We start from the raw sequence: 23632 nt of genomic DNA on the forward strand, positions 1-23632 counted from the left end.
GTTTGTACAAAAAATTATGCAAATCGGTCCAGCCGTTTTCAACTGATTCCGTTACCAACAAACAACAATTGATTTTTATATATATAGAAGATAATGTTACACTTAAAGAAAAATGCTTCGTTGTATCAATGAACCGGTTTCGTTGATTTTTTTTTCATTGATGCAATGAAAAGCTACATTAATATAATAAATTTTTTGTTCATACAATGAAAACTTACGTTGCTTTTAAATTCAATGATTTTTGGTTTCATTGAATATATGAAGCGGATTTCATTACTTATTTTTACAAAATTTAGTAAAAATAGAAATAGAAAAAATGTGATTGTAGAAATTATACATAATGGCGCTGTCTTATACAAATAAATACGCAAACAAAGTATTTACAATTAGTGGGAAAATTGCGGTAATTGTTTTATTTTAATTTGTGCTCCAATTTAATGAAGCAGTTTCATGAAATGGATAAAACGTTACGTTATGGAGTTTGTTCTTAGACCAAACAAATGATACATGGAAAATTTCATTTCAATTGGACAATAAAGGCGATCTGCATTTTGTTCATGAAAATACATGGACAGACTTGCTGACATGCATAAACCGACTCAGAACGTGATTTTATAAAGATCATTCAAAAATGTAGGGTTTATCTCGCGTACTTCTACCTGTTACAAACAAATGCCCAACGATAAAGTACCCTCTACCACAGTGTGGTGCAGGTATTAAGAAGTAAAAAAAGCAAAGTTCGGCCAGAACGAGTTTTTAATACCCTCCACTATTTTCATTTTAAGGAAGAATTTTCATTATATTAATGAACAATTTCGTTAATTTTACATTAATGAATCTCAATGAAACTTTTTTCACTTATTCAATGAATCTCTACGTTGATTCAAAATCAATAACAAATTTCCTTGACGGAACGTAGGATTTAATTTTTGGTATGAAGTTTTTTCTTTCGGTGTAAAACGCATGCTCATACTTTGAATAGTATTTTTATTCTGAGATAAGCTGATAGCAGGGAAATGGCTGGATTTTAGAAGTTACATAAACTAAAATATTTTGGGACATACAGTCTTTGCTAAGTAAGAAACGAATATCCAATTGATTTTCACAGAATATTTGCACAAACGATGGCAAACTTGAAATAGCTCCTTTGGCAGAGCATTGACTATATAGATCCAAAATCTTTTATTTTTGGAAGTACCTTCGATTCTGATGCCTCCAGTTCCAAGTGGAATTTCAAAACGTTTATATAGCCTATGTTACTTTCAGGCGATGCTGTAGTATATTTGTCGATAACCGCCGAAAACCAACAATTTATTGCAAATATTAAGCAATATTTTCCTGTAGGAATAACTATCTGCTAAGTCTTCATAATAATATTCATAAATTTCGTAGGAACGGAAATGCGTCACTGATACCACTGAAATTACATATTTAAGGTTTGCGTAAATTTCTTTTAGCAATCTAAAGGAAATTATATTTGACGAAACAATTATACTTGCTGGAATATGTGTTTTATAATTTGTTTATATTATTATATATATATAAAAATATAAGCTATTCATATTTTTTTAACAAATTGTAAATCACTTAAATTAGCATTTATTTGTCAAAATGACTTATGAATTATGTGACAAATCATTTTATGTTTTAATTTAATGATTCATTCGGCATGACTTTATGAACACATTGTACGTAACGTGTTCGTTTTGCCTATCACGGGCCCCTGTTTATGTGACCGTGTGTTTGACAACATTTGGTATTTGTAAACACAAAACTAGGCAGCCCTCATTCTGGTGGTAAATTATGATCGAGAAAGCAATTTAGATGTGTCTGTAGTTTTAGTAATCATTCTGTGAATTCAAAAAATCTCTAATTCTTAAAAAATAACAATATTTACAGAAATTAGACGAGAAATATTTTGCATATCTATTTCAAAGTATACATCGTTATGATTATACAAATTCATATGATTATCAACCTTACCGAAGGGCAATTGGGTCAACTTGAAAATGTGTCCCAGTGTCGAGAAAAGAACATTTATAGGTTTATTTCTATTACGAGAGTTTTCGATTTGAAATATTGACCATATTCTTTAAGCAATTAAGTCTTCCCACTTCTCTACACTACTTCGCAATGTTTTTAGAACTTAAGTAGAAACTCTATTCTCACGAACGCACCTACACTAATTCTCCCTTCTTAATACCAGCAAACTATATTCGATATCTTGGGCTATGAATCCAGAATTTCAAAACTTCTGTTTATCGCATAACTTCATAGTGGGAAGTACAAGATGTCCCGAGTTAAGTAGCATCATCCAGACGTTGAAGAATTCATTATTACTCATTCATTATTCATTTCTTTGTGCTCTTTAATATCTATAGTTGCAGATAGAATTTTATTTTTGAAGCTGATGGGCAGCATACTAGTAAATTCATTACGCATATTACAGAATTTAGTGTTCCTTTACTTTAGTACTGAATGGCATTTCTACTTTGTGTATGATTGCATGATTCTGATATGACATTTTTCCATAAAATAAAATGACCAACTTGTTTTAATTAAAGCTTTTACTGCATAGAGAATATTATCAATAGTACAATCGAAGGCAAAATTCCCTTACATTACGCTGATCCATTAACAATATACATTTTCTATTTTATTGAATTTTTAATGATTTTCTGGCAAAGCCCCCTATATTAATATGTTATATGTATACATGAGGTGTTAGACTGGCTGCACCATAACCGTACCAGCCCCTTAAAAAATTACGACTTTTTAATGCAAGATGCAAGTCCGAAATTATATTACTACTTTTTGGCTTTGCAATATCGTTACTAGTATCGCACAACAATATCTGTAATCCAAAATTTTAACTTTGAGATTTTTAACAGATTTCTATTATCTCACTTTCTGGACAAAGCGGATCTCTCAGAGCAAATATAACAATTCTCTCTTTCACTAGTTTATATGTGTCATTTATTTTGCACACAATAGAAAAAAACGATATTAAAATTTATTATATTTACTTAAATATTGGAAAAAGTAACACAAACCAGCGATAAGATTTTCTGTATAGTTTATAACAATCAAAGGTAGTCGACGAACGTTGTGGCTGGTCTATTTAATCGCAACTGATAGTCGGATGGGATTATAAATTTGAGGTGAGGCAAACACTTGACAAAAGCAACAAAACGTAAATCACAAAATATATACAGTCGTGGCCATAAGTACGTAGAACCACTTTTTTGCTATATGGCGAGTCTGTTAAGGATATCCAGAAAAGTAGTGATACATTTTTATTCAGAAGCGCCTTTAGGAATAAATCACTAAAGTCTACCTAGACTCTGCGAAAGTTTAGCGGCTATGTCTAATAAATTTGTTTATCCAAGTAGTATGCGATGGACTTTTAATTCCACGCAAAAATGCATTTATAAGTAAGAAAATCAGAAAACTTCGCTTAGAATTTGCTAAGAAGCATATGAATAAAGGGCATCAGTCGATAAATTTCTTTCAGCAAGATAATGATGTTGCCTTACCATGCCCCCGTCAACTACATACGCCACCACAAACTCCAGGTTTGAATGTCATTGAACCTGTTTGGGACAATTTACGATGTGAAATTAGAAAACATGACAAATGAGAGGTTACAACCAGAATGTATCAATGTAACCTCAGATGAAACGAAAAAAATAGGTTTCTCAACACCAATGTATGCGGTTACAGACAGTCATTGCCTAATCTGGGGAACGAACAAAATATTAAAATCCGATATCTGCAGTCATTTTATTGTTTTAGTATAATATTATTTTATTGACTTTGTCACAGATTTTTTTGCTTTTTATACCCTACAACACTATGTGTTGGGGGTATTATAAGTTTGATTGGGCCAAAAATTATGTAACACCTCGAAATATCGGTTTCCCACATAGGAAAGTATATATGGGTCTTCCTACCTCGCTGAGCTGAGTCGATCTAGCTATGTATGTCCGTCCGTCCTTCCGTCTGTCCTTTTTAATTTGTAATCACTCTACAGGTCACAATTATGGCCCGATCCTCACGAAATTAAAAATGGAGGTGCGGTTAAGGTCAGAATAGAAACCTATTTCCTTTGGAGATGATCGCATAATATTTAGGGGTTGAAACTGAAAAATTTCCTGATTTTGCAGTTGCTCTACAGGTCACAATTATAAACCAAGTTAGCATGGGGCTAGAGCATAGGGCTGGGCAGAAGCCCTCCAATTTTGATGGTCATCGGGTAATATTTAGTGGGTGAAATAGACCATAATCTTTGTGTTAAATAAAAGTTTTCATTAAACCGCCAATATTTTAAATCCCGGCGAAATCACAAATAGACGAACAGGTCAATTCTCACAGTTATGTAGATGCCGATAGTAAATATATCAAATGTGTAGGAAGGAAGGGGATATTAGCTAGAATGCTTATATCTCAAGAATGGTTAAACCGAATTTGACAAATTTTGTCAATTCAGAATGCCCTCTTGGCATAAAAGTATAAAATCTAAAAAAATCGCATTAAAAGATGCCAATAATTATGTTAATATAGATTTTGTAGTATTTTGTGATATATTATTATTTTTATATATTTTTGATCGCATGCGATTTTTTAAATTTGACTTATAATATTGAAGTGTATATTTTGTAATATTTTTTCATCTTACAACACAGATTGGGGTTATTATATACAGATGACAATTATCGTCCGTTCTTCACGAAAATTTTCAGAAGGGTAGGGTTAGGCTCAGAAGAGCTAGGCCTATTGTTTTCAAGAATGTCCGAAATATATTTAGGGGTGATTTTGCAGGCGTTATAATGGTCACAAATAGAAACCAAAGGACACGAAATAAAGGTAGAAAGGACCACTACATTTGTGCGAAAAAAATACCAACATATCCATTCTACCGAAACGCTGAAAATAAATTAAAGGCTTAATCCAAAATACAGAAAAGGCGAACTTCCCCCTTTTGTATGCTGATTTCGTTGACGAATATAGTCAAATATCGTAGATAAGCTAATCATATAGATAAGTCTATTTGTAGATACAGAAGGACCTCTTGCTTTTGGAGATTTATCGCAAAATTTTTAGGGGTTCAAATGACCCAGAAACAGAATTTTTTTTCTGATCACACACTTGAAACCAATCGACACGGAATTTTACATGAAAAGAGAGTTAAGGACAGGGAAGAAGTCTAGCATTTTGGATGACCATTGGATTATATTTAGCTGTAAAATGGACTACAACAACTAACAGCACGATGAAGTGCGTATATATTGGGCAAATGTCCCTGGTCAAAAAAAAAAAACTAAGGGTAATATGTCGGCAGTGCTCTTAACATAATTTCAAAAGCGAAATGTTCCAAAATGGTTTCGGACATAAGGGGCCTTTCAACATATTGTAGTGTTGTACCATAGCCTATGCTTACTTGTTTTATTATAAGTATTTACATTTAAATACAAGTTTATGTTTTTCTTTGTTTTATTTCAATAAAAATAAATCTTTTGGTCGCGACTGTACTTGTACTTTGCAATGTGTAATGTCTATCTGCTAAGGAAACAAACACAAATATATGTGTGTGTATGTACACATTAATGGAAATACTTATTGTATATTATGTTCTTATTAATTTCGCTTTAAAAGAAAATAAGATTTCTTATCTTTGTCAGACAAAAAATTAATTATTGATAGAACACTTAAAAATCGTACAAAATCAGGTGTATGTATGTAGAGCAACAGCATAATTAACTCCAAAGAATACTAAAGCCTTAGTATTTGAATGAATATGAATGAGAAAGAATAGTGTTATCAAAAATATAATAAAATTACAGGGTGAGATAAAAAATTTCATTTATAAACGAATTTGGGCAACTACAAGGGTATGTATGTGTTTCTCTCCCTATGAGAATGTTCTTCCCAGCCATATAAACAATGGAGGTTTAGTTTTAAATAAAAAGGCCATTTAAATAAAATGGCCTTTTATAGATGTTGTGAGATATTGTCAACCCGAGTATACAGATTACTTTTTTTTATGCGATTAGCTCCTTAGCTAGCAAAAGAGTGTCTATATAAAAACAAAGTCGCAATGCACTAAGGTGGCTGAAAGCACCGATACTTCCAGGAAATCTCTAACAGCAACACGGACAGAGGGAGAGAGAGCTGTAAAGAAATGACTTGGAAAAGTTGCCTACGGTCACAGCTGTGCCAACGTTGGCCCCAAGAGAATTGTAGGGGAAATCTTCAGACTAGTAAGGCTAAGGTCCGAGCCAAGCGAACGTAGGCTTCAAAGGGAGTTGCAGCAAATTTTTAGGCCAAGAACACATCTCTCTACGGTCCGTACTAAGCCTCTGAATGTATGTATTGCGAATGCAATACATACGAACGTGTATTTTCTTAGATGTTACACTTTATTACTCAAAGAGCGATATATACATATGTACAATTATATATTGTACACAATATATGCAATGTGTACCATTCGGTCTTGCAAGTTTGTTCACAAATGTTGATTATGAATGTAAAGAACTATGCCTGAACAATGAAAAGCGGAATTGATGGTTAAGGTTTGCTATGAAGAACATGTGATAATATGCACAATACAAAATAAAACCAGCAAGGAAAGGACAAAAGTCGGGCGGTATTGGTTATTTTATACGCTATACCCTGTACCCTGCACCCATAACAAAAAAAAAAAAAAAAAAAAAAAAAAAAAAAAAAAAATATATATATATATATATATATATATATATATATATATATATATATATATATATATATAAACCTTATCTCTTTCTTTACTGTTCTTAATTCTTGAATTACCGCTATTCCATTGCCAATTAGTGGATTCTACTTATAATCCAAAATATTAAATGCGTAGATATTAAACTGATAAAAAGTTGAGTTTTAATCAAAATAAATTGGTTTTAGAATTTTTGAAATGAGCTTATGTTAAATTTCTTTCATACTTTTTGTTGGTCCGTTCATTAGCCGTTTCAGTCGAGTTGATTTCTGCATACATTTCAGAGAGGAAGCAGAAATTATCGGATCAAATATCCTCAACAGGGTGAGATGAAAAAACTGCAACCAACTACAGACAGCGGTAATTTCTAAGCCACTCATTCGACAGCTGTTAAAACTATTCCAGTGACAGCTCATTATAATGTGCACAAGCGTACAAAAGAATTTTGGTGAGAATTTTCCGTGATAGTGATAGTGTGATTTCTTTATATTTGGCTGGAAAACCACAAGTGGCTATCGTTAGAGCACTACAGCATTTAAATGTGAATAAATCTTTTGTTTCTCATGCTATCGCTCGTTATTGTGATACTGGTAGCGTAGGCCGACGTCAAGGAAGTGGACGGAAGAAAACAGCAACATCAGTAATAAGGGTTCGGAGTGGCAGAAAAAAAATATATATTTTTTTTCTGCCACTCCGAACCCTTATTACTGATGTTGCTGTTTTCTTATATATATATATATATATATATATATATATATATATATATATATATATATATATATATATATATATATATATATATATATATATATATATATATATATATATATTGTCAATAGAATGTACTCTTATTTTAAATATCGTAATTTTTTTAGCGATTTTGGAAAAGTAATTATCTTTAAAATTTGGCGTGACCGCGCTAAATTATTTCGATATCAGCTTTTCCGTTTCGCCACCACATAATTCGGTACTTCGCTTCAAAATAACCCGTCTTTAATTTCACTATTAATATTGGAATTCAAAAACAAAATATAAAAAAACCAAACCAGAAGTCAATAAATAAATATATATATATATATATATATATATATATATATATATATATATATATATATATATATATATATATATATATATATATATATATATATATATATATATATATATATTGACTTACTTCTGGTTTGGTTTTTTTATATTTTGTTTTTGAATTCCAATATTAATACTGAAATTAAAGACGGGTTATTTTGAAGCGAAGTACCGAATTATGTGGTGGCGAAACGGAAAAGCTTATATCGAAATAATTTAACGCAGACGCCAAAGTTTAAAGATAATTACTTTTCCAAAATCGCTAAAAAAAAAATCACGATAACATTTAGAAAAAAAATCAATGGACTCAAATTTTAAAATAAGAGTACATTCTATTGACACACTTCTTAGGGACCACTAAACGTTTGCTGTAAAAAATTATCAAACAAGTTGAAGAAGATTTTCTTTTTTCCATTTGTTTTTCTTTTTTTTTTTGCAATTTCATATAATGTACGTTTTTTTCAATTTGGCTTATCATATTGAATTCAAACGATTTTTTTTAAACAAAATGGATAATCATTTTCACATTATAAAAGAAAGTTATGTTAGGTACTACGCTTATAACTAAAGAATGGCTTGGCGGATTTTGATAATTCATACAATTTTGGAATGGTATCCTGGCAAAAAAAATCGCGGTAAAATATACCAATAAAAATTTAAATAAAAAATCTTTTGGAGTGAGTGACCTACTTCTTTCATATGACAAGGTAGGGCTCTTCCAAATGTATGAACTACTACTACTACTTCTACTATTATCTTCTATCTATATACATAAAAATCAATTGTTGTTTGTTGGTAACGGAATCAGTTGGAAACGGTTGGACCGATTTGCATAATTTTTTGTACAAACGTTCGTCATACCCCGAGTTAGGTTTTTAAAGAAAAAAATATTGACCAAAATAGTGAAGTTATCGGTTTGAGCATTATTACACGAGATGCTGTTGGCTTTCCATCCAACCTTAAGTACTTATTTAGGGGCTGAGGAACGCGCCTACTTTTAAATCTATCTCTCTATATGTAAAAGAAAGTTATGTTAAACGATTTAGAAAAATTCGGAATTGCCTTGGCAGAAAAGAATAAAATCCAAAAAAATCGCGTAAAAATGTGAAATTTGAACATTTTCATTTTGACTTTTACAATGTACAATAGTAATGTTTTATATTGCATATTTTTCCATTTTGACTTACTATTTTCTAATGTACATTTGTAGTGTTTTTTTTTTTTTTTTTTTTGGAATTCTAATATGATGTTTAGGTTTTTTTGGGTAGTATAAAGCCACAACGGATAAAACTGTTATTTATAGATTTTATGTATTTATTCGTAATACCCAATAAAAACATAAAATCTATAAATAACAATTTTATTCGTTGTCGCTTTATATGAAAACTCTAAAATCGAGAAAAATCGACAATTTTTCAATGGAATCGAATTTCCAAATAATAGTACATTCTACCGACAAATTTCGTAAGGACCTTTAAAAATTTGCGCAAAAAAATCAGCGAACCAGTTGAAGATTCTTTTTCTTTTTTCTATATTGAAGTGTACATTTTTTTATTGGTTTGAATTCTGAATGAATAATATTAAAAATGAAATGAGGGCGCAATACGATGTTAAATGCTTTCTACTCCAGGACCTACATCGTGCTTCAGCTGGAAGATGCGAACACATTTAAACAAACAAAAATGACCAAAGAAGCGTTATGGGGCTAATTTCAAAAAGTGGACCTACTTCTTTCAATAAATTGTCAAATGAGAACACAAAATGCGAAATACATTGGGACTGCTATCAGTCAAATACCGACTATAAAGAACGCAAAATAGAAATTCTACCTAAACATTCAAGATACCTTTAATCGCTTTGCCAGGTCATGATATGGATCATAACCCCTGATAACGGAACAACCCGATTTCAAGTATATTCTACATTTAACCATATTTTTTGTACTAATTTTAGCTTATGTTGATAATTTAAGAAGAAACCATCTTTGCAAAAAATTATCACGTTTTGGTATCACCATCATATGATTTAAGGTATTTTCGGGGTCTTACTCACTTTTTTCATTTTTTGGCCCTTATTTGACATCTTTGTTTCTAAGGGGGAAGAAAACCTCTTCTTATAAATTTTTATTTTTCGGAAAAGCGCGCATCTTAGTCTTGAGGCTACTTGGGGTAAAAAACCCTGGGGTGGAAAATCATCTTACAGATAATTATCCTCATAGGAATTTATTTAAGTATAGTCCCCACATTAGTATACCCCCAAGTCCACTTTCCCAACCAATGTGTGGTCAGAAAAGAAAATTTGGTATTCTATTGAATTTGTAACCCCCAAGAGAATATTGGTTGGGAACGTAGATTTAGGATGTACGTCTATACGAAATAAACTCCGAAATGTCAATCTGGGACTCATTCAGTCGGAAATTGTGGCAGAAACATGAAAAAAAAATACGAAATTATAATGCAACTTTATTGAATCTCCACCGCAAAATTTAAATGACAAACAATTAATGTCCATCTTACGGTAATCGGAGCAAAAGAGTAATTTTTTTGGCTATTCTGACAACATTCTGCCTTCAAGTATGAGGTGGACAAAACTGAATATTACGCAGTACGGGATTTTAAACGTTAGAAATACAAATTTCAAATTATAGCTCATTTGAATGCTTTTTATAATACCAAAAATTGAGCTGAATTTTCACATGGGGCTATTATAGATGTTCTTTATCATATAGGTATTTAACACTCAAATTAAAGCCTATAGCTAAAAAATAAGATCAGGCTCTTCAAAATATCTAAAACCGACGGTAATTATAATTTTTGCCATGAATATTAATTTATATTTAGTCATGGAGTCATTACTCATAATCAAGTCATTACTTGTAATCAAAATTGGAGTATTTATAATGGCGTCATTACTTATAATCAAAATTGTGCCGCCTACATAAGTCAGATCTGTGATTTATTATGCTTTAAAGACTAAAAGTACGGGCCGGCAACGCGGACCGGGCTAGCTAGTATTTTTATAAAATCATTTATCAAACTTTCAAAAAACGTATAATAAAAACTTAAACTGATAATTCAAACTAAAAACCCACTATTAATTGCAACATTTAACCATTCACCTAAAGTTCGAAATCTAATTCTTAATAATTTTATAGCTTTAAAACAATTAGTTTAAGGTTACCTATTATCCAGCCAATTTTTTTAACTACTTGCCTTAACCCTTTCCTGACATTTTCAGTTTTCTCCAAGAGGATTGTTTTTATAAAAACAATAACAACGAGATGAAGCCATCCCATTTTAGAGTACCGCCCCACGTATTACGAAAAAGTACATGTGTTATTTTTTTGTGGGGAAACACGTTGAAAGCGTACGTCCGGTATTAGGCATGGTCCTTAAAGTCACCGTCATTGGCTTCAACTTTCACTACTTCCGTAGAAAAGTTTTTTGTTACAAAATTGCTAAATTGTAAAACACTGTAAATATAATTTATTCTTGCAAGTTCTGGAACCAAGCTAACGCCATGGTCTTTTAGCCCGAATTCGGGCAATAAGATGTTGTCAAAAGTAATATTTTGAATGGATTGTATTTGTTGTATTGTTTTTGTTGAGTTTTTTGTTCTGTTCTTTTATACGGGTGTTTTTCATCGATTCAAAAAACAAGATTACCGAATGCTCTTCATCGCCTCTATCAAAAAAATCTTTATTTTTATCTTAGAGTTTCACAACAGTACAATAAGGCAATGACTTTGCCATACATATTTATGAGCAAATGTTTACACATGTTTTGTTTGCGATAAGGAGCTTATTTTTTCGGTTTAAGTTTTGAGTGCCAGTTGCACTCTTGGATCTAAAAAATGTTTTATATTATCAATTAAAATAAGTTTCAAAAAACCTATACTTAAAGACATATATTTCATTATTTTTATTATTTTTTTTACAAAAATTGGGAAATTTAATTAGAAACTATCATGCTTAGTTCTACTCCCCATGGGGTTATAAATAGAAATATATGTGTTTGCGTGTATTCAGGAAAAAATGTTTGCAATTTACTTTTCCATTAAATACTTGTCGTCATAACAAATAAGTACGTATGTATGTGAAAATAAAGAAAATAGACCTTGAGACTACATCATTTTTCATCAACACATAAGTATACATATGTATATGTATGTTTGCATATGTATGTGTGTACTAGTTGTGTCGTCAAGGATAAGCAGACGTATAAAATCCTAAGAGTTTTGCACTTTCTGGGTTTTGTTTAAGTTAATTATTAATCCAATTACAAATGTGGGCATGGTTTAACGTTATACAAACACCGAAAAGTTTTTAAAATAAAAAAGAAACAAACAAATGTGTAGTTATTAGTTCACTTATATTTTAAAAGTGTCAATTTATTGTGGATATGCATATGCAAATAAATATATATAGAAATTAAGAAGAAATGTTCCCATTCCATAACTGTTGAGAAAATCATTCCCTTTAAGTTTAAAGCAATGCAAATGTGCCGATGTAAGCAAACGTAACCGTACCCCCATAAAAATTGCTTTCATCGGCATTGTTTACATTTCACTTGAGCAAATGTAAATGTGTATAAGCGGAGACTAAAAAGACGCAAAACAAAAAAAGAAAAACAAATTGAAGAACAAGATACGAAAACAAAACAAAATACAAAATCATAACAGGATGTCACTATTTTTAAAAAAGAAACAAACACAAATAAGCGCAGCGGGCTGAAATAAATCTGAATAAAATTGACCATTGAGCACAAATAGGTTTTTAGTTAGGGTAAGTGAATCAGTAGTCGGCACTTTTAGGATTTTCGCGTATTAATTCGTTCATCATTCTGAGTGGAACTTTTCAATTATTTCAAAGTTAATTTATTCAGGTTCGACATTTTGTATAGTTTTTGCAATAATAAATAAAGTTTTAATAGCTTTAATAACTTTTTATAAAAGTTCATAAATTTGGAGTTTTATAAAAATAATGCTTTTTTTGCCAATAGGCAGCACCACTTGCCAATTGTCGGTATGACATGTTCGAACAGTCGTCATACCGTTTTTTTTTTGTAAGGATAATTGATAATAAATAAATAATTTATTAAAATATTATATTTTTCTTTAGTTAAACTGATTCGACGTCTTTATTGTACTTTTCTTAAGAATGTGGATTGTCCCGTTCATGCTGAGGACCTTCGCAGACAAAAATTTAATTTTTATTATAATAAATCATCTTTTCTTAGCGAAATTGGCATTATATTCGAAGTAAACAAAAATTCTGTTTTCATTTACTTATAATTTTTTCATTTATTTGAGCTTAAAAATAAAAACTACTACGACTACTGGGACATGCCGAACTTACCCTATAAGCAAGAAATAAATACAATGAGGATCAAAAGTGACAAGCAATTGCTTTTTCATGCCTTAACATCTGCACTATATAATGAATGAATGATATATTACTTTTCCCATTCCGTTTGTCAAGATCTCATAATATATATGGTAGAGGGGTCCATTCGCAAAGAGAGAAAAGTCAAACAAGAAATATCACGTTCATGAAACATCTCACATCATCCAAACATTCACCGATGTACTACAAATGGATTTGTAAAGAATACAGGAAAAATTTCCATTGCACTTGGCTCACTATCTATTCGAAAACAAACCAAACGAAGTCACATTTCAATACCAGAAGTACACAAACAACACGATTGCCTTAATGTACTTCGGCTGTGGTTTGCCGAGGTGTATCGTTTGCGAACGAATCGCCGGAAAACGTTTGCTGTGAGAAATGATGACTGTTACATTTAGAGTCGTCATTCTAAATATTTTTTACAATGTTTCCATTGTATGATGGACGTAATAAATAAATAAATAAATAACAAGTAAACAAACATTAAACATTTTTATATAAACGTGTTTCACTTTAAACTTCATATACCAGTAAGACCTTTTGCATAATGAAGTTAAACTTATCAAAAAACCATAAAGTGGGTGAGGCCGTTATATGGGAACATACCAAAACGGGAACCTCTGTAGACCACTTTATACTTCAAGGATTGTCATCTATCAAATCTTCTAAAATACCGAATTTGAAACAATTATTTGAGTAAATGTGATCGGCAGCTATGCCAAAATGTGAACCTACACATAGAATGTTTCGCAACACGAGTTACAGTCCACTACGAACTACAAATACCAATTTTTGGACAAAGCTGTTAAAAAATTGCAAAAATCATCAAAACACCAAATATCGAGAGGTATCGAAAAAATGTGGCAAAAATCATCAAAATGACGATTGTATGGGGGCTATGCCAAAACGTGGACCGGTATATCTCATTTTCAAGACCAAACATCCTACACACAATTCAAATTGTTCTGCTAAATTTCGAGGCTCTCCGTCAAATAATGTGGGGTGTATCGTGATTTCAACAGACAGACCGACAGATCGTTAAATCGACTTCAAATTTGATGCTAATTATGATGAATATTTAGGGATGTTACAAACGGAATGACAAAGTTAATATACCCTTATTTTCAAGGTGGAGTGTATAAAAATGTATGCATTTACATTAATATTAGTTTTTTTTTTATTTTATTTGTAATGAGTTAATATACAGGGAAGCGTTTGCAATGTGTTTTGTACTGTTTCGTTTCCAATGTTGCGTCATCCAGTAGAGTACATTTCAGTTTTGTTTTTGTTTCCACTCATCTACGCAAACAGTACAAAAAATACAAAGCAAGTCCCGTTATCTTAATATCGGGTTTGTTTCGTTTCGTACTTCAAGGAAATACAAAACAAAACGATTGCAAACCTTTGGTAAAGTTTATTTTCGTACGCTGCACAAAATATCCTCCGCGAACAACCAATTCAAACCACTTTCTGAACAACGAAAAACTTTGTACAATTCATAGCAAATGTGAGCATTTGTCAAAAAAAATAAATGATGACGTGTTAAAATTTAAAATATAAAATTTATATTTTATTGTATAATGGTGAATGGCATACACACATTCAAACGAAAGTATATTTTGTTTCCATTCTCATGAAGAAGAGGAAGAGTAGCTAACTCTTCCTGCCCACGATTTTAAAGATGCGTACATTTTTGAAGGTCCGTCTTCACGGTGAAATTACAATAAGCCAGCTGGTTAGACTGTGCTGTAAAGTTAGTGTTCGTCTGTGCGTATCACTCTAGCTTCAGAACGAAATGTAGGTTGATCAAATTCTCAGAAGTGTGTTAGATCTGTAGGACTTTTGGTATTGAAAATGGGCTACATAGGTCCACGTTTTGGTATAGGTCCCACATGTGTTTTAGCCACAATTTCAAACCGAATTTGCTATTAATTGACAGTTTCTGTTACCAGTATGAAGGAAACATCGTTGGATAGAACTGTCTATGTAGGTCCACGATTTAAGGTTTTTTGGCAGTTTTAGTCACAATTTCAAACCGAATTGGGAGTAATAATGGAAATATGTTTATGCAGGAAACATCCTTGCAGAAAACTGTATATATAGATTCAAGTTTTGGTATAAACCCCTATATAACTCTTCCTGCAGATATTCAGTATATTGATGATTTGTGTCACATTGGAATTGTTTGAAAATTGGTATTTTGAGTTTATAATGGGTACTACTTTCTATGTCACAACACTTCGTGTACAGGTCCACACCTTCGTATGTCTTGGTATTTGTAGTTTGTAATATGAACTACCGTCTCTGGCAGATTATAAGCTGAAATGTGTCACACTTTTTACCAGATTTGTTTCAAATTTGGTATTTGAGTTTGCAATGGGTACTACATCCAAATTTAAGTTTACAATACAAATCACAAAAATGTACATTTTTCAAATTAAAACAATTTATTGTTTAGTTCGCATTTTTGGAGATATAACTTAGACACTATTATATGTCACAATAATTCTTTTCTATGTGTGCTCTTTTAAGTTGATTTGTTGTAATTTGTTTTTATCTTCCAATAATTCTCCCATAGTATGTATTAGAATTTGAAACTTAAAAATGTATTTAAAATGTCAACATTTTCAGAAAACATGAATGAAAACTATATAATTAATTAAACAACATTTGCATTATAGCTTAACTATTTCATATAAACTCAATATATCGGTAGCTATGGAACAGAAAAACAGTTTAATTTCAAAGCTCGTAGTGTGTCTTATTGTGTCAAATAGACATCTGAAGCATGAAATAATTGCTTTTGTTTATTTCACATTTTATCTACAAATTTCCTACATTGTCGAAAATGCAAAACATGATTGAAAATTAAATTGAAGATTAGAGGAAAATATTGTTTTTTTCCTAAGACTAAAAATATGCACTATTTACTACTGAATTTTAAATAATTGCTCTGTTCCAGAATTTGCAAGAATCCAAATATTTTACTACGAAAAACTTTTTTCCTTTATAATATCGAAAAAATAGTACTAATATGCAGGTTCTAGAACAAAATTTATTTTAATTTGTTTTCTTCTTTATCTTATATAATTTGAAAGCATTATTCTATCTTATGTAATTGTACCATATCATTACCTATCGATTTAAGGTATTTTGTAGTATTCCGACGCATATTCGAATTTAATTATTTGTAATGTGACGTTTCTGATTCTAATATGATATAAACTCCTACAATAACCCTTTTCGATATTGATTCGCTGATGTAGACTCCATATTGCGGTGCTTAAAATTTTTCGAAGGTTTCAACGGTAATACAATAATTAAAAAGCAGGATAGGTTCAAACACTTGTGAAACACAACACTGAAGCTAGAGTCTTGTAAGTTCAAATTTTCTAATAATAAATGAAACAAGTTGTTTTGTTTATTTGACACGTCTCTCACAATATCCCAAAACGAAGAATTTCAACAGATTTTGAACATTTTTAAAATTAATTGGTTTATTATTCATTACAATATATACACATAAAAGAAGCTGTGTATTTATTTTAACATTACAAGTCTACCATAAGAAAATTATTTCTTGCCCTAGCATTGTGTTGAACCATGGTTTCCACCACAATTTTCAACGAAATTGGCCTCATATGGGGCACCAGCCGATTACAGTGGTTTAGATGTAAATGTTATTTTTAGGGTACTAGTCACACTTCTCAAATGTATTGACTACAGTTTGGTTTTTGATGTTCGCGATAGATAGAACACTTTTTGACTAAAATCGTCGGTAGTTACGTGTATTTTGCAAATTTCTTCAAACCTTATAAATTATTGCAGAACTAATATCTGCGAAACGAAGGGAAATCGGCAGTATATGCACTCAATTTTCTGTAAAAAGTATCTCTGTGTGTCGATTTTTATTGGGCAATTTATTTTTGAAAGTACTGTAAGCAGACATTTTTCCTATCATTTCACTTTTTTTTTTGAAATAAAAGAAATGTCATTTGTAGATGCGGCATAAATCAGTACATGTCTTCGCGACTGTGTGTGCGTGTTTTCTTTTTCTTGTCTCAGTCGCAGGCTGTACCATTAATTAGCAATGAATATAGTTTTATTATTGAATTTAGAAATAAACAATATACACATTTGTACAACCGTTGTACAAATTAAATTGTGTTGTCTGGATGATTTTTTGTGAATTTTGTTACGCTAAAAAGTATCATTTTAGGCATTACAAAATCACAAGCCTGCAAGTAAACACCTTGGTTATTGAGGATTACATGCAGTTTCGATCTTTTACTAACCAAGATATAGGATATAGATTTCCATATATTCATTACAAGGCCTGCCGAATAAAGACATATTGACTAGACTCCAGCGCCATATTTGACCTGTTAAAAACTATTTTTTGGTGTATCATTTACGAATGTGGAATGATTTTCTTTGAAACCTGAGCTTTCCTCTGGTCCAATAATGTGAACCCTTAATGTGCGCCGAAAATAGTGACATAAAAAACTTCTGATTTTTTTGTAACATTTTTATTCATAATTAAATTGCCAGTTCCTTTGCAACAGCATCATAAAATTCTATGTCCTGCTGTCCGTTAAAATTTAGGTCCACTGATACATATATTAGGATTTGCTAAGTTTGGGGGTAAACCTATATATAAGGTAAATTATTAAATTATGAAATATTAATAATTTGTATCTATCGAATTGAGAAATTTTGCAGCTGTCATAAAATTTTTTCACCCACTGTACCTTTTTGTCCATTTCGTTGAGAGGCTATTTATACATTTTTTAAATTTATTTCTCTGAAACAAAATCATTTTTTAAACAAAAACACAACAATCGTGATGACGAAAGCATCTTGAATACGAACAGCACACATTGACAAAAAAATACTATATGCACATAAAGCGTACATATACGAATTTTTTTCACATGTCTCATGTTATGGAGCAAGTGATAAGTCAAAATAGATCTTTAAAAAGATCGAGTTCGAAATAATATTATATTTTTTGCTTTACGTTGAGATTTACAAGAACTTTTAATGACAAATTGTAGAGCACGCGAGCGATAGGTTTTTATTTACAATACAATTGATTTCTCTCAATATTTGTCAAATACGTTCAGCATTGATTTGCAAATTGCGTCATTTTACCGTAATAATCTGTCCACTTATCACAGTACTCGATGTGATTTGTATTACGTTCATATGACGAAGACGATTATCGCTAGTTGTGAATTATCAGAGAAGTTCTTAAATTTGAAAAAAATACTGATTCAGATATTTTTTGGCTTAATAGGTAAAGAAAATAACGAAGGACAGATATATGGATGTGATAACGAAATGTCAATTGGTTTGATTTGTGATCTATATTGTTGAGTATTGTCTATATACGGGGCAATAAAAAAACTACCTTTTGCTTATGTCGTAATATGTGTATGTTGTTACTACGAAAACAAAACTCACGCTGAGAATAAAGAAAATATCTTTATCTATCCGGACTAAGTCAAACAACTTGAAGTAAATATTGATTAAACATGCACGTAATACAGATACTATCCAGAAAAAATCGCGTTAAACTAGAAAATTTTTGATATTTTGAGAATAGAAAGCATTTATTCGATACTTAATACAGTTTGGTTTTATCATTATTTTTTCATTTGTGTATACAAGGCCTATAAGATCATTTAACCTGTAAAGAAAGGAAAAAATCGGGCAGGCCAACAATATGGTACTCTTCACCACTAAAAATAAAAATGAACGTTAATATTGAGAATTTATGTGAAGTTGTTATGAAATGGTAGATTTACCTCTTTGAGGCAAAAACATCACATACATACAGGGTGAGATGAAAAAACTGCAACCAACTTCAGACTACTGTCATTTCAAAGCCACTCGTCAGACAGCTGTTAAAATTATTTCAGTGACAGCTCATTATATTGTTTACAAGCGTACAAAAGCATTTTTGTGAGAATTTTCTAGAAAAAAAAGTTATCCGTGATGCAATTTAATCGTGATAGTGTGATTTCTTATATTTGGCTGGAAAACTAAAAGTGGCTATCGTTAGAGTGCTCCATCATTTAAATGTGAATAAATCTTTTGTGTCCGACGTCAAAAAAGTGGACGGGAGAATTCAGCAACATCAGTAGAAATGATTTGAAAAGTAAAGAAGCGACCTGATCGAAACCCGCGTCTCAGTAGCCGAACAATGGCTCGTGAGCTGAACATCTCGCAATATTCCATTCGGCAAATATTGAAAAATGAGCTCGGGGTAAAGCCATTGAAATTCCAAAAAGTGCAAGAACTTACACCGCAACAGAAAGAAAATAGAATCAACAGAGCTAAAGAGTTGCTTCGCGTGGCCGAAAGTGGTGAACTGCCAAATTTGATTTTTTTCTATGAGAAAACATTCGTTGTCCAGCAGTTTGTAAACAAACAAAATGCTCGTGTTCACTTGCCAAAGAGGTCAGCTGTAAATATGACATTCGGCTGGCCACCAGGACTCAAGTGCCGGCCATGGTGATTGTGTGGGTTGTGTGCCGCCATAACAGCCGATGGTCGCTCTCCACTCGTATAAATCGATCGTGGAATCAAAATAAATGCCGAATATCATCGCGAAAATATTCTGGAGGGTGTATTAAACATTTTGGCCGCACCCCTTGGACATTCCAACAGGACTCAGCACCATCGCTCACAGCACGCGCCACCCCAGAATGGTTACAAAATGAGGTTCCTCGCTTCATTTCCAGCGCAAAAATGGTCACCAATATCTCGGGATACCAATCCTTTGGACCATTGTGTCTGGAGTATTTTGGAAAGCAAGGTTGGCACTAACAAATACCAAAGTGTCGATCGCCTCAAGCAAGTGCTTTGCCGGGAATGGGCCAACATACCGCGGAGCAACATTCGGGCAGCGTGTGACGGTTTCATTGGCCATAATTCGTGATAAAGGCGACCAATTCGAAAAAATTGCTTTCATTCAATAATATTAAAAAAATGTAAAAATTATGGCGTTTGACTTTGTTGCAGTTTATCTCACCCTGTATTCATATAAGATAAAGCTTTAGCATCTATTTACATGGATTTCGTATATTACAAAAAATTATATTAGGGTTACATTCGCTTGGCTTACGATAAGTTATAAGATGATATTTGAGTCAGTAGTGTATTTTTTTAAATTGTCAACAACAAAAAATTTTAAAAGAATGTGATTGTGCCCAATTGTTGTCTCATATCCACTTTCAACTCAAACAAAAAATAAATAACATGATTTTTAAAACAAACATATCAACGAAAAAAATGGTTAAGCCGACAAGAATTTGATTTGTCAGCAAATTTCTAAATAAAAAATAAGAAATAAAGGATTGAGTGAGCGTAGCAGTGAAAAAGAATTTGCATATATAGACCCAATTACTTATGCCTAATGAAATATGATCCGTTGGAAGCAATAATATATAAACAAAAGCGAATAAAAACGTATAAAATTTTGGTTTGGCATATCAAGTGAAAGAAAAACAACAAGCAACTAGAAACCATCAACAAACAAGTTATTAAATCTTAATTTTTGCTTCAAAATGTAATGAGTGCATGGAGATTCTATACATATTCAGTGGGAACTATGAGGAATGTTTAAAATTTGATGGGAACACGGTTTCAAAGTACAACTAGATCAGGCTTAAAGTATTAAAGTCATTCAGTTTTTACCTAAAACTGTTTTAACCACAGCAATTTCTGCAATCCACATACTTTTCAAATGCTATGTGGCTGCTATCTATGTGACGAATTTTACTACTACTTTTGCTCATCGAAGTCCTCCCAAAAATTTAGCACAGATCAAAGTCACAGGTAAATAAGGACCAAAAGGAAGCTTGTTTTAGGAAAGCTGTGTTTGACCTAATTTTACTCGAAAAGGGCTCTCATCGTCAATAAGTAAAAAAAAAAAAAACAAACGGGAAAGTTTTTTCGGAACATTGATTCATTTTTTAATATACAGTGAAATAGAGATTTCTTTTCTTTGTTGACTTTTAGTAAAACTTGATGAAGAATATTTTTCTGTTTGAAGCCATCTATCTAAAATGATGTTTTGTTGGAAATGTTTCCACAAATTCACACAAAGTACGGCTTTATCTCTAAAATGTGTTTCAAATATGCTATAACTTGCTAATAATATATTAACTTGCTACGATCCAGTTTTAAGCCATATTCAAAAAAGGACAAAAAAGTCCCCTTTGTTGGCCAAAATATTCCTTGAAAATGTATCTATAATGTGGCCGAAGCAATATATATATCCAAAATGTACGGATTCCGAAGAATCTTAATAAAAAAAATTCCCAGAAATGTGGATGAGGGGAAACTTGCCATCTCTATTTTGGTAACTTTTTGATGTTAATTTTAACAATGCCAACACAAGTGCCTTCTTTTTTACAACTGCTTTCATAATCTGCTGGATTTTCCCCGTAATTCTTTCTTGAATGCGATAGCGATTGCATAACATTAATCAAGAAATAAAAGTAATTCTGCTTACTTCCCCTGGTTTTATAACCGAATTAATTGATTCAGGGATACTGGGATCTTTGAATCGGAAACCGCCAATGTAAATAATTGTTAAAATCATCGGATCGTCCAATATAAAATTCATACCACCCTTGAATGTTTATTGGCCTTGGAAATGGGAAAGCTGAATAACTAGCTAGGAACAGCTTACAACGCCTAATCTATAATAATGCTTTGGAGAGTTTCAAGGGAAAATATCGAGCGGCGTTCTAATATACCTCTATATAATAGCTTGTTGCTGATTATATAATATTTATTCTCTGGAATACTACCTTCTTTGAATACAGTGTTTGTTTTATGAATTCTTCTCGCTTTGACATACCTTAAACCTTATGCCAAAGACTGCAAAGAGAATTCCAAAACAGAATATCTCGTTATTTGTCTAAGAATATTTTAAAATTTTGTATGACCGATTTACGTTAACTTATATTGTTTCAACATAATGGTAACTTTTGAAGGTGGACACAATTTTGACCAGCAATACAATAAACAAAGCCAAATAAACGACTTAATAATTAGTTTTGTAATTTTTAACTCACCCCCTTATACAAAAACAAAAAACATTTGCCGCCAATTGCTAGACAAACAGCTACCATGAAGACAATGATGATGTCGATTACGACGACTCAATTTCATTTGGCGTTCCAACAATATCTACGTCACACTGACCTTAACACAATAAATCTACCAAAAAGTATGCAGGAAGATAAAGAGCGAGAGAGGGAGAGTAAATACCAAAATCAAATATAAGAGAGACAGTTGTAAAAAATGCTCACAAATAGTGAGCAAACTAGCAAATATTTTGTTTTGCAAAGAAAATTGCGTTGAGTAATGTGCCAGGATTCTTGGGTGGCTGAAATTGGTCAGGGTTGGCAATGTTTGAGAATGTTTCCTTATTTTCTCGCTATGTTAATGTTGAACGATAAACAGTGGGAATCTTATACATAACATATGCTTGTCATCATTTTGTGAATGTGTGAAATATTTTTGCCCCAACGTTTAAATCAATATTTTTAGGCTGTTGGAACCCAGTGTTTATCTTTGCAAAAACATTGGGTTTGCTCCGCAAACAGCCGACATAGAATATTTTGTGGTTGTACACTTGTGGATGATGTAAAACGCAAGAGGAAAATACAAATTATGTTCAACAAAATAACAAAACATACAAATCTGACGACAACAATTGGCGGCGAAATATATAACCTATGCGTGTTGCGATTTGTCCTACCATCGGGAATCTATTTATAAGAAAATTTAATTTAACAAATATGTCACTCATTGTTTTAAAAAAATATAAATTACATAGTTTGAGATAATCGTTTCCTTGCTATTGAAACAGGCAAATTATATAACATAATGTTATATATATATGAGATTTTGTTACATAATTTTCCTGTTTCAATAGCAAGGAAACGAATTATTTTATATCTATATATATAAAAATCAATTGTTGTTCGTTGGTTATGGAATCAGTTGAAAACGGCTAAACCGATTTGCATAATTTTTTGTACAAGCGTTCATTATACCCCGAGTTAGGTTTGTAAAGAAAAAAATATTGACAACGCCTACTTTTACGCCCATTATCTTGATTTATCTAAAATCTTTTTATTTGCCAGATAATGAAGACATCGGTTTGAAAATTATTACACGAGATACTGTTGACTTTCCCTCCAACCCTAAGAATTTACTTGGGGGCTGAGGAACTGACCACGCATACTTCTAATCTATGTATATATATTAAATAAAGTTGTGTTAGTTGCTACGCTTATAACTCAAGAACCGCTGATCTGATTTTAACGATTCACACAAAATCGGAATTGTCTCTTGGAAGA

The 23632-nt window shown here is 31.7% G+C and overlaps 1 protein-coding gene across 5 annotated transcripts in view; it reads right to left on the bottom strand.

The window, feature by feature from the left end:
• LOC101901699 (unextended protein) overlaps positions 1–23632 on the bottom strand; it is a 74402-nt gene that overhangs the window by 44543 nt on the left and 6227 nt on the right. The window contains exon 1 of one of the 5 annotated variants that reach the window (XM_059128135.1): positions 3054–3074. The exons of the other annotated variants lie outside the window; for them this stretch is intronic. The gene's annotated coding sequence lies outside the window, so the exon portion shown is untranslated. Of the gene's footprint in view, positions 1–3053; positions 3075–23632 lie in introns of those variants that run through there. 5 annotated transcript variants of the gene reach the window in all.

Source organism: Musca domestica, unplaced genomic scaffold, assembly GCF_030504385.1.
Source record: "Musca domestica strain aabys unplaced genomic scaffold, Musca_domestica.polishedcontigs.V.1.1 5, whole genome shotgun sequence".
NCBI lineage: Eukaryota > Metazoa > Arthropoda > Insecta > Diptera > Muscidae > Musca > Musca domestica.